This window comes from Macrobrachium rosenbergii, chromosome 44, assembly GCF_040412425.1.
Source record: "Macrobrachium rosenbergii isolate ZJJX-2024 chromosome 44, ASM4041242v1, whole genome shotgun sequence".
In the NCBI taxonomy this organism is placed as follows: domain Eukaryota; kingdom Metazoa; phylum Arthropoda; class Malacostraca; order Decapoda; family Palaemonidae; genus Macrobrachium; species Macrobrachium rosenbergii.
This window is the reverse complement of record NC_089784.1, coordinates 30,085,507-30,097,057: the sequence shown is the minus strand read 5'-3', so window position 1 is coordinate 30,097,057 and position 11,551 is coordinate 30,085,507. Positions and strand designations below refer to the sequence as shown.

The following is an 11,551-nucleotide window of genomic DNA, read 5'->3' as shown; positions in this document are numbered from 1 at the left end:
GTGTCATATTAGTTTCTGGTGAGGCTTTAAAAGCTAAACAGTTCGAGATTTTATTGGAGAATTCAATTAAGTGAGTTGTAAATCATTACACTGATTCAAGAGATATTGTATACGCGCCCTTTAGGCAGAGTTATTGTCCCATTCGTGGTTATTACAGGTATCGGTTATATACTGTAAATTACCAATAGAGAAAAATAACAACACACACAAGGGCTCACAGACACACATATTATATCAGTCAATAAACCCAAGCCAAATGAGTGAACTAAGTTAATGTACTAAGCTTCAGTGAGATCAGACGATCACAATACACACTGTAACTCACAAACCTGAAAATGGGAAAATATAATTAAACTTTCAATTTTTTACTAATTCCCATATTAATTAATCACTGCTGATATTGTTTTACATTCGACCGAAATTAATCATGTCCCAAGACATGATTTGCCAACTTCATGTCCACACTCGATTCTGCCTCCACTTTGGCGGAATCCATGTCAGCCTGTAACTTGAGTAGTCTTCGTTTTGGAGTGTCAGATTTTACTCCACCAGTTACTCCATTTTTAAGAGCTGTGTAATGAGACACCTCACTCGTCTTACTATCCCTAATTAGACAATAAAACTCATTACAGTTGTAAATTAAGCCACTTTAGTCACTGCACTGTAATCAGTCTGTTTATCCCTTCTCCTCTCATATAATGCAACCTTGTCAGTTCCTTATGTCACTCAATGTAGCTCCTGCATTCACTCTGCTGCAAAGATTTGGACATCTGAATCCCCTCAATTAACCAAAAAAGCCATTTCTTTCACTACAATGCTTATTTAGTTCCACCCTCGTTCACCACAGTTGCACAATATGTCACCCAAAAGATGACATTCAAAAGACTTCAGTCGTCCAACAATACCCATTAAAGCCCTTTCAGCTAACAAATTAAGACCCACCTGTCACTGTAACAAGAATAATCCTTCTCAATCACCCCACAATACCTAAATAAACCAGATTTACTTTTGTAACCCCATGTCAAGAACCTCTATAGTTTTACACTTGCCTACGAAGCTAACTCAGTCACTCTCTAGGTCTACACTGATGTGAAACAGATCATTGCCTCAGACTATGGGTAAATGATGTTGTTGATGAAGTCAGTATGATCTGCCACGCTTGTGTAAAATCCAGGCAGCCTAGTGGCTTTTGGTTGCTTGCACAAGACGTCTTTGCTCACGAAACCGATGAGGAAGCGACGTTCAGACACGTCTTGGAAGAGAGGTCCTCTTGCGTGCTTCTGAAGGAAAAAAAAAAAAGAATTTGTTTAGATACAAGCTGCCAAATTAGAATGGAAGAGAAAATTACATTAAACTCCTGTATACAAACATTTGTTTAGACATGCAGCACATGGAGATTTTGTATTACTGTATTTTTCACGTGTTTGTCCTGATATTTTTAAGTATATAGTCCTCTGAAGAAAGTGGAGAGAGACTTATGGATGTAAATAAGCAGATACTTGTGCATTCCAATGTATATTAATGTCCATCTGACGACCTCCTCAAATCTCGCAACTTTTTGACTCATGGGGCCAGGTCCTCTAGGACCTAGAGCACAATTATTCTTGTACTGTACATCATTCTACAGAGAGAGAGAGAGAGAGAGAGAGAGAGAGAGAGAGAGAGAGAGAGAGAGAGAGAGAGAGAGAGAGAGAGAGAGAATGACTTACCTCACATGTACTATTTCCCTGGAAGTCGGCGCAAAATATGTCCGTCTGCTGAACGAACCGAGGATACTGAGTTCTCAGAGAGTCCAACAGCTCTTCGCCTTTGTAAAGGTTTTCGCACTGGAGAGGCTGGACGATTTCCATTTGATCGTCACCCTTACCGGCCGAGGCAGGACCTGAAGCTTCGTCAGTAACGACAGAGCCAACTGGAGGTCTCTCCTCTGAGAGGCAAGAGGGAAAATCTCTTCATTGAATTGGACGACCTCTTTCGTCTCGAGAAGGGCGATGTCGTTGTATCGCTCGTGGGAATTCAGCCTTTTAAAAAGAAAGTACACGAGATTTAAAGAGAGCATTCATTTGCATGACACAGAACTTAGCCATGTTGTCATAATTAAAATGGGGTATTGCGGAAAGCTTTTAAGACTATGTGGATGGTAGGTGCTATAATTAGGACTGAATTATTAAATGAAATTTAGGAACTCATTCAAAATACTGAATGTACATAATCGGAAAAAGGGACATATTTAATTAACAGCAAAATCAGGCTCTCCAGATACCAAATTAAAATAGAAATACAACTGATCTTAAATTAATACTTCTATATATCTAGAAATTAGGTCTTCAAATGTCAAGTTAAAAGAAAACTAATTTAATTTTATGTTTCCTGATATCTGAAAATCTTAGTAATATTTTATTTAACACTTAGATACCAAACGAAATATTTTATTTAGCATTTAGATACCAGCAAGTTCTATTACTGTCACAGAAAACAATTATATCAGTAAACCTTACTTGTAGTTGGGATGGATGATGGCCCGTAACACCTCGTAATCGACAGGGTTCAGGTTACCCAGTCGAATCTGTCGAACACTGAGTGGGGAAAAAGAATTAGAGGAAAATAATTATTATTAGTTTTTATTTCATTATTTTAAATAAATGGGCAAATAACAAATGAAAAGGACAAAGTAAAGATTAGTAATTAATGAATCCTGACAGGCAGAAAAGTAAATATATAAAAATGTACAATAAGACAAGTGAAGTTTAAAATAATTGTTCAATATTTGATAGGGACAGTAATCAATGTATGCCGGATCAAAATACGCTGAATATCAAAGCTACTTTTAAATCACGTTCAAAATATGCTGGATAAAAAGACGCTGAAGACGGTTGATCATTTGAGATAAACCGATGAAAATGACAAAGACATTCATTTGGCAACATGATATTCTATTCTATACAATAATCCTCGTACAATTTCCTTTGGAATGAAAACAAAGATAATACCTGATGTATTCAAAAGGAAGTAGAAATATTTCCTAAACAAAAAATGTAGTTATTGACGGAAACAAAAGGCTTACGGACTGAAGTTCCATTGGAAGAAAAAAAAAAAATAATGTATCTGAATCTTCCAAAAGGAAGCCCCGTAGCGGGGTAGTACCGTCAGTGCACCTCACGCGGTGTACTGTAGGCATTACTTAAGGTTCTTAGCAGCGTCCCTTCGGCCCCTAGTTGCAATGCATTTTATTCCTTTTACTGTACCTCCATTCAAATTCTTTCTTCCATCTTGCTATTCACCCTTTCCTGACAATTGTTTCATAGCGCAACTGCGAGGTTTTCCTCCCGTTACACCTTTCAAGCCTTTCTACTGTCAATTTCCCGTTCACCCCTGAATGACCACGTAGGTCCCAGTGCTTGGCCTCTGGCCTAAATTCTATATTCCATGCCAAAAGGAAGCAGAAATATTCCCAAAACAAAAACAAAAAATAGATGAATTTATTGACGAAAACAAAACACTTACGGACTCTCGGGGTCGAGGACGCAGTGGGCGGCGATCAGCAAGAATTTCTCGTGTATCAGAACAGGGGAGCAGTGGTCCTTCCCGAAATTAATTGGGGCGCTTGCTGGGGCGTGGGCGTGTACGGAAGAGGCGGCGTCGGCATGAACGTGGAGATGGTCGTGCTGGTGATCGTGTATATGGACGTGTTCTTCGTCGTGTTGGTGAACGTGCACATGAGGAAGTCCTGAAATAAATACTCTTCTAGAGTTTAAACATAGATACATGCACACATTGCCCCTAGGCAGCTTTATGAAAATGTACATCTCTATGTACACACTACCTCTAGGTAGCTTACAAAAATGTACATCTATATGTACACACTGCCTCTAGATAGCTTATAAAAAAGTACATCTATATGTACACACTGCCTCTAGATAGCTTATAAAATGTACATCTACATGTACACACTGCCTCTAGATAGCTTATAAAAATGTACATCTATATGTACACACTGCCTCTAGATAGCTTACAAAAATGTACATCTATATGTACATACTGCCTCTAGATAGCTTATAAAAATATACATCTATATGTACACAATGCCTCTAGGTAGCTTTATGAAAATGGACATCTCTATGTACACACTGCTGCCTCTATAGAGGTAGCTTTATGAAAATGTACATCTTTATGTACACACTGCCTCTAGGTAGCTTTATGCAAATGTACATCTAGATGTACAAGCTGCCTCTGGGTAGCTTTATGAAAATGTACATCTAGATGTACACATTGCCTCGAGGTAGCTTTATGAAATAGTAGGTCAGTCATAGATTAACATTCCCTTAAAGAAACTGAATATAACTACAATATATCAAACAGTTTTACAATTTACACTTACAAATACAGCTGTATTGCTACAGCAGTAGCCTACCTGTGTCGTGTCGCCTAGATCTGCTTTGCGCAGCAATCTGAAAAGAGATCGATAGAAATGATGCAAACGCATAAGTAACCAGTTCGTTCTCCTGCATATTTTAAAAATCTGAAACTTGAAAGACGATTGTAATTTGGTAAATTATATTCACATGGATAGTATATAAAAAGCCTTTATTTATTCAAAAGATCAAGAATGGTAATTCGATTGTTTAAAAATATTAATTATTTTATGGGAAATTTGATTTTAATTGGTTTCTGATATTATTTGGTTGAACAACCTGTGTAAATATAGAAATCTTTGTTTTTATTCACGTTAAAAAGGTATGATTACCCACCAATGGAAAATCAGCGAGGGTGATGACCTGTCGTTTTGTCCTTTCTAAACCTGGTCCACTCTCCTTTACAGGTCTCCCGCAGTCTATCAGCGTATAAAAACAAAAGGCATTAGGTTTAGAAACCCGAAGATAAACTGATAATGGTCATGGAAAATGGGCTTCAGCTGAGGTGAGAAATGGACTTGAAATGAAGTCATAGAAAATAGGCTTCAAATGAGGTCAGAAAATGGACTTGAAATGAAGTCATAGAAAACAGGCTTCAAATGAGGTCAGAAAATAGTCTTGAAATGATGTCATAGAAAACTGACTTCAAAAATAATGAGGGCATAGAAAATGTGAATAAAAAATAATGAGGTACAGAAATTGGACTTGAAATAATGAGAGCATTGAAAACTGACTTCGAAAACAAGGAGGGCACTGAAAATGAACTTCAAGAATAATTAGTGGACAAAAAATGGACTTCAAAAATAATGAAGACATGCAAAATGGACTTAAAAAAATAACGAGGGCATAGGCTATGGACTTCAACAATAATGACGGCATTGGAAGAAAATGGACATTAAAAAATGAGGGCAAAGAACCCGGATTTCAAAAATAATGAGGGCATAGAAAACGGACTTCAAAACATGAATTTGTACAATCAGGGAGCAGAATTTATTCGTTATTAAATAACCGCCTTTTGCGAGTTCTTGCTTAGGCCTATGCACAATAATAGTATCATTATTACGTACCGAAATCTGGCTGAGTGATGCTTCTGGTGTTGTTGGACAAGAACTCGTCAGGAATTTGGCACAAGTCGCAAGAGTGGGGACACAGCCTCCTGACGACGGCATAGCGGCTACAGAATCCCTCCAGTTCCCAAGAATCACAGAACGGAATTCTATTAAAGCAGCCTGGATCTGCGGGTGAAAAGGAATGTATAAGAAACAGAAAAGGTATTATTCTGTAGAAATGTATAAATGATAGAAATTATGCATAGACGAGAGAAGAGGTTGTATTCTAAAAATGTATAAACGATAGAAGGAATGTATAAACGACAGAAGAGGCATTATTCTGTGGAAATGTATAAGCAACAGAGAGGTAGTATTCTGTAGAAATGTATAAACGATAGAAGAGGTATTATTCTGTAGAAATGTACAAACGACAGAAGAAGCATAGGATGTCCATTGTTATTCGGGTGTACCAGCTCTACTAAATGTCCTAAACTCGAAGACCTTACCTAGACATATGTTACAGCTGACGGGACAATTCTGGGCCATGAATTTTAAATTGGTGTCACAGAAGCCCCAGGATTCCCATTTCGAACATTCGGGAGAGTGGTCCTCACAGCTTCCTAGAATGGGTAAAAAAGGAATGAACCATCTTCTTCCAGATTAAACATGTGATATATATAAGCCTATGAGCATCAATGGAGATACGAAATAGTTTAGTTTTTCGACATACATGACACCCGAAGGAGGGTTAGTGCTGTCAGTGCACCTCACGGGGTGCGCTGTAGGCATTACTAAAGGTTCTTTGCAGCAACCGTTTTCATTCCTTTTACTGTACCTCCATTCATATTATCTTTCTTCCATCTTGCTATCTACCCTCTCCTAACAATTACTGCATAGCGCAACTGTGAAGTTTTCCTCCTGTTACACCTTTCAAAGCTTCCTACTTTCAATTTCCTTTCCAGCGTTGAATGACTTCATAGGTCCCAGTGCTTGGTCTTTGGCCTAAACTCAATATTCCATTCTACATACATGACCAATAATAGTAATGCAAGCTCTGTAACTTATCCCTAACTACCACGTGCTGAATTAATTGCTTTGATGAGTTTAGACCATGCGGATTTTTTTTTTCAATATATGGCTAAATCGCTTTCTCCTTTACCCAATAAGACGAGGTTATCACTTGACGACCTCTCTCACTATCTTTCTCTTTATACATATACAAACACACACACACACATATATATATATATATATATATATATATATATATATATATATATATATATATATATATATATATATATATATATATATTAAAGTGTACATTAATTTTTGCAGTGATCATTTTCCCACAAGTGTCCATCAGTTCCTCGTATTTTACTTAAGAATATTATAATCAAGACTTCAGTACATTCTAGTTCTGTTACCCTCCAATTACCAAAATTTCTTCACTTTCTAACTGCATTATCGTGATGGTTTTAGTTTGTAAAAAAAACTATCGAGATGGCTATTTGTCTGTTCGTCCTCCCTCAGATCTTAAAAACTACTGAGGCTAGAGAACTGCAAATTGGCATGTTGATCAGATCATCCACCCTCCAATCATCAAACATACCAAATTGCAGCCCTCTAGCCTCAGTAGTTCTTATTTTATTTAAGGTTAAGGTTAGCCATGGATCGTGCGTCTGTCAGCACTTGCCGGAGTCGTCTCCGACGCACCTTCACTTGACCGCATCTGGGGAGCAACTCAGCACTGCCCGGTCGTAGCAGATAGTTTCATACAGCATTATACGCTGTACAAAAAAACTCGACTGTGCGGAACTTTGGTGCATTTTGTACTTGTTTCTTTGGGCTACCATTTTAGAAGTGAATGCTAAGTGTTAAAACATGTTAGCCTAAGTTAGGAGTTATATAGATATCATGAAAGTTCAAGTGTAGGCTGCACAAACTCCATGAATAATGATAAATAAATAAACAAATAAATAAATATATAAATAAATATATATAAGGCAAATGAAGGAAGCTAATGAGTGAGTACCGGCTGAGTGTTTCGAAACAGCAAACCCTCGGCAAGGCTAAGCAATCGACACAGCTTCTAACTCCAAGTGGCTTTCATCCAGATGTGGACTGCCACCAAAATCTAATCACGGTTACCAGTCACAGGACCCAGCTTTGGTCAAATTTTCGTCGACTTAATAAAACCTAACTAATAATATAGCTTAAACTGTTAAAGATGTAAACAAGTAAAAATGCGCCTAAGTTACTTCGGCGCAATCGAGTTTTCTGTACAGTGTACAATGCTGTATGAAACTTTCAGTCACGGCTCATGAAACTATTAGCCACGGTCCATGAAACTTAGCCACGGTCAGGTGGTGGCCTTGTTGTTGATACCTATAACGGTGCTTGAAGTACGATCATGGCTATTTTTTAACGTCCTAAATAAAATGAAAACTACTGAGGCTAGAGGGCTGCAATTTGGTATGTTTGATGATTGGAGGGTGGATGATCAACATACCAATTTGCAGCCATCTAGCCTTAGTAATTTTTAAGATTTGAGGGCGGATAGAAAAAGTGAGGACAGAAAAAAGTGCGGACGGACAGACAAAGCCGTCAGAATAGCGTTCCTTTCAGAAAACTAAAAAGTATAATTTAAAGTATAAACAGTCTTAGCTTATATACAGAAAAGGCCGGTTAAATTCAAGCAAAGATGTGAAGTGATGCTCCCTCATACCAGATAAGCGAGAGAGAGAAACTCCTGTTATAGGCCTTTCAAGATACCCTGTTTAGATGGCTAGTGACCGTCATTCGTAATTTTATTTCTTCAGCATAAGAAAACTTAGCAAGTACATTTTTGTATTCCATTCATAGCAAAGAAAAACAAGTAAAAAATGCGCCGAAGATTCTTCGACGCAATCGAGTTTTATGCACAGCCGCTACAGCGTACAATCAAGGCGGCCGAAAATAGATCTATCTTTCGGTGGTCTTGGTATAATGCTGTATGAAACGCGGCCCATGAAACTTTAACCACGGCCAGGTGGTGGCTTAGCCTATCGTTGCCAGAAGCACGATAATGGTTAATTTTAACCTTAAATAAAATAAAACTACTGAGACTAGAGGGCTGCAATTTGGTATGTTTGATGACTGGAGGTGGATGACCAACATACCAATTTGCAAAATCTAATCACGGTTTTAAGTTCTGAGGGCGGACAGAAAAAGTGCGGACAAAATCAAGTGCGGACGGGCGGACGGACAAAGCCGGTACAATAGTTTTCTTTTACAGAATACTAAAAAAACTAAACAGGAAAATGGAGTGAATTGAGCATAAGTCGTAAATAAATAAAAAAATTGATAAACAAAAAAAAGGTCACTTACCAAGATGGGCTCTAGCGTTCGTCGCCAATGATATCAAGGTCAAAAGGAGACCATGCAGGTTGAGAGAAGTGCGTGAGGAAGGAAACATGATTCCTCAGATAAAGTCTTTCCTCAGGTCTTCTTTGAAGAGGGTATAGTCTTTCCCTTGAGACGATTATCTGGATGTGAGCTGTGAAAACAAGTAAAATTAAATTGTATATCTGTGATGTTAATCAATAAATTAATCAACATTTTATGCTTTATCAAACTTAACGAAATTACTTTGAAGAAAATGAGACCAAATTCGTGACACTAGTACGCTAGTATATCCCAACCAGAACTTCAAAGTTCAAGAGAAGATGCACTGCTTTACTACCCTAAAACAATTCACCTTGTATTTTGATAACTTATTTATATTATTATATATTACTCTGTTAATTTCTTAATTTATCTTTTTTCTGTTCTAATAAATGAGCCCTACTTTCTGTAATTCTTATTATCTTCTGTAAATTCTTTCAAATGAACACCATATGCTTTGGAAACTTGAATTTCAAGTTAATGGCGCCTTTGGTGGGCTTGTCGCATATGAATACGGGTTTATCTTTTGAATAATAATAATAATAATAATAATAATAATAATAATAATAATAATAATAATAACTTATTTAAAAGTTCATACGAAAAACAAGAAAGAGAGAAATGGAACGAGAAGGGCCTGAATTAAGAATAGTTCGGGTATTCCCCTAAGAAATGAGCCCACTGCCCATCTTACCCTTTCGTAAATAAACATCACAAACACCAAATAAAACTCTAGGTAAGAATTGTGGCCGGATGAAGGAGTAGTGTAAACAGAGAAGGGATGGGCTTAATGGTGTAACTTAAACACCTCAGGCTAGGAAGGATTTAGTCTTTTGTCTCAGAAGAAAATGGTGCAACGAACTCACTTGGGATTTCGCTGTCAAGAAGGAAAATAAATATATAAATACTCAATTATGAACGCTATAACTCAGCTAAAAAAATCTGATAACTGCTACGCAAATGATCATTTTCATTAGCAATTACTTAGCGATTTTAGACATTTTGATTGTGAGCATTTATTTTTCATTATAATTCATCGTTTAATTCTCTGGTATCTCTATAAAAACACGACAGAATAGTTCGCTGTAAGTAAAATGTGTTCATGTAGCAGTTAGGCGCATGCGCTCCAAGAACAAGACATATTTATTGTTTGTTTACGAATGTCCTCGTCAAATACAATTGTGTATACAACAAATACAGTACTATCGACCAAACCATTATAAGAGTTACAGTTCGCATAAGGACAAGAGGTCACATTACTGACACGTGGACTTCGAGGAATACAAATCAATCTGAGTTTGAGAGAGACTGGGTGGGCGCCTTAATGGAGAGGGAATGCAGCAAGGGGCCTTTCTCATACAGCATTCCGGTCGCCCCTCACAGGCTTGCCAACTGTTCGTATGAACGTCCATTCTAAGTTTCACCTGTTTTCTATAATGTTTTGCAAATCTCACAGCAACATCTCCTTGTAGGAAAGTTACGTGATGTTTGACAGTAGTGTTAACTCATTTCTTCACATCTTTCTGACAAGGAGTGGAACATTTCAAAATAATGCCTTTAGGCAGAATATGGATGTGATGGAGATTTCTAATGGTGTAAGATCATTGTTGTGGCATTGCTGGGAGTTGAATCAAACTTCTCCTCTTTCAGTAAATCGGAATTTTGCCCTTATACTGGCATGAATCATTCTTACGAGGAAATAATTATGTATTGGTTTGTCTGTATCACGTGAAACTGGGAAGTACCTTCGTAGTACTAGTTTGTACACTTGCTTTTTCACTGGTCTCCCTTTTCTTGTCCTGCCGCGCCTGTTTACCTGCGAATCTCACTGATAATCCACTCCTGGTTCCTTGATACACTGCTATCAAACCATCTTTATACAACTCAATTCCACAAAACTGAAAGCTGTTCACTCTTCTTTCCTATCCCGCAAAAAAAAAAAAAAAGTAAACACAGGGTAAAATTATCTTCACCAAATGGTGCTCAAAGAATTCAGCATTCACAAAAGAGACCCAGAAACACCAAATTACGAATCGAAGCAATAAAACAACCGCGCAACGTACGTTGTTTGAGGAAGACTTAGCGGACCGCAAAGCTATACCCGAGTTACAAATCCACCTCACAGATTTACTGTGTACACTAAGGAGAGCCTGGAGTGAGTTGCCAGAGGACCCTGAGAGAGAGAGAGAGAGAGAGAGAGAGAGAGAGAGAGAGAGAGAGAGAGAAGCCGTTTCTGTCCTTTGTACGTTGCCTACTGATTAGGAATCGCCCTCCCAACCTCATCTCCCCCCTATCCAGGGAAGAGCCTGACTGGTATAGGTGTACGTACGTGGGTGGGATTCTTCAGGACTGGTTTTTAGGGCTCTAGGAAAACTTCAGTAGTTAACTGGCGATGACGTTTGTAGGTTTGCGAACAAAGGTTAAAAATAAACACAAGATGAGGAAAGAAAATAGCTCGATTTTTTATCTGCAATCGTATGATGCTTTTATATATAATAAATACAGTATATATATATATATATATATATATATATATATATATATATATATATATATATATATATATATATATATATGCAGTATATATAAAATGTATGAAGTGATTTCTATAGCATTTATAAGGAATTTTACTTGAGAGAGAAGTTAAATGAGTTGCTTAAGGTA

At 37.5% G+C, this 11,551-nt stretch overlaps 1 pseudogene; it reads right to left on the bottom strand.

Moving 5' to 3' along the window:
• Positions 1–36: 36 nt before the first annotated feature.
• LOC136829483 (serine protease persephone-like) lies at positions 37–11,062 on the bottom strand (annotated as a pseudogene).
• Between the last annotated feature and the right edge of the window lie 489 nt (positions 11,063–11,551).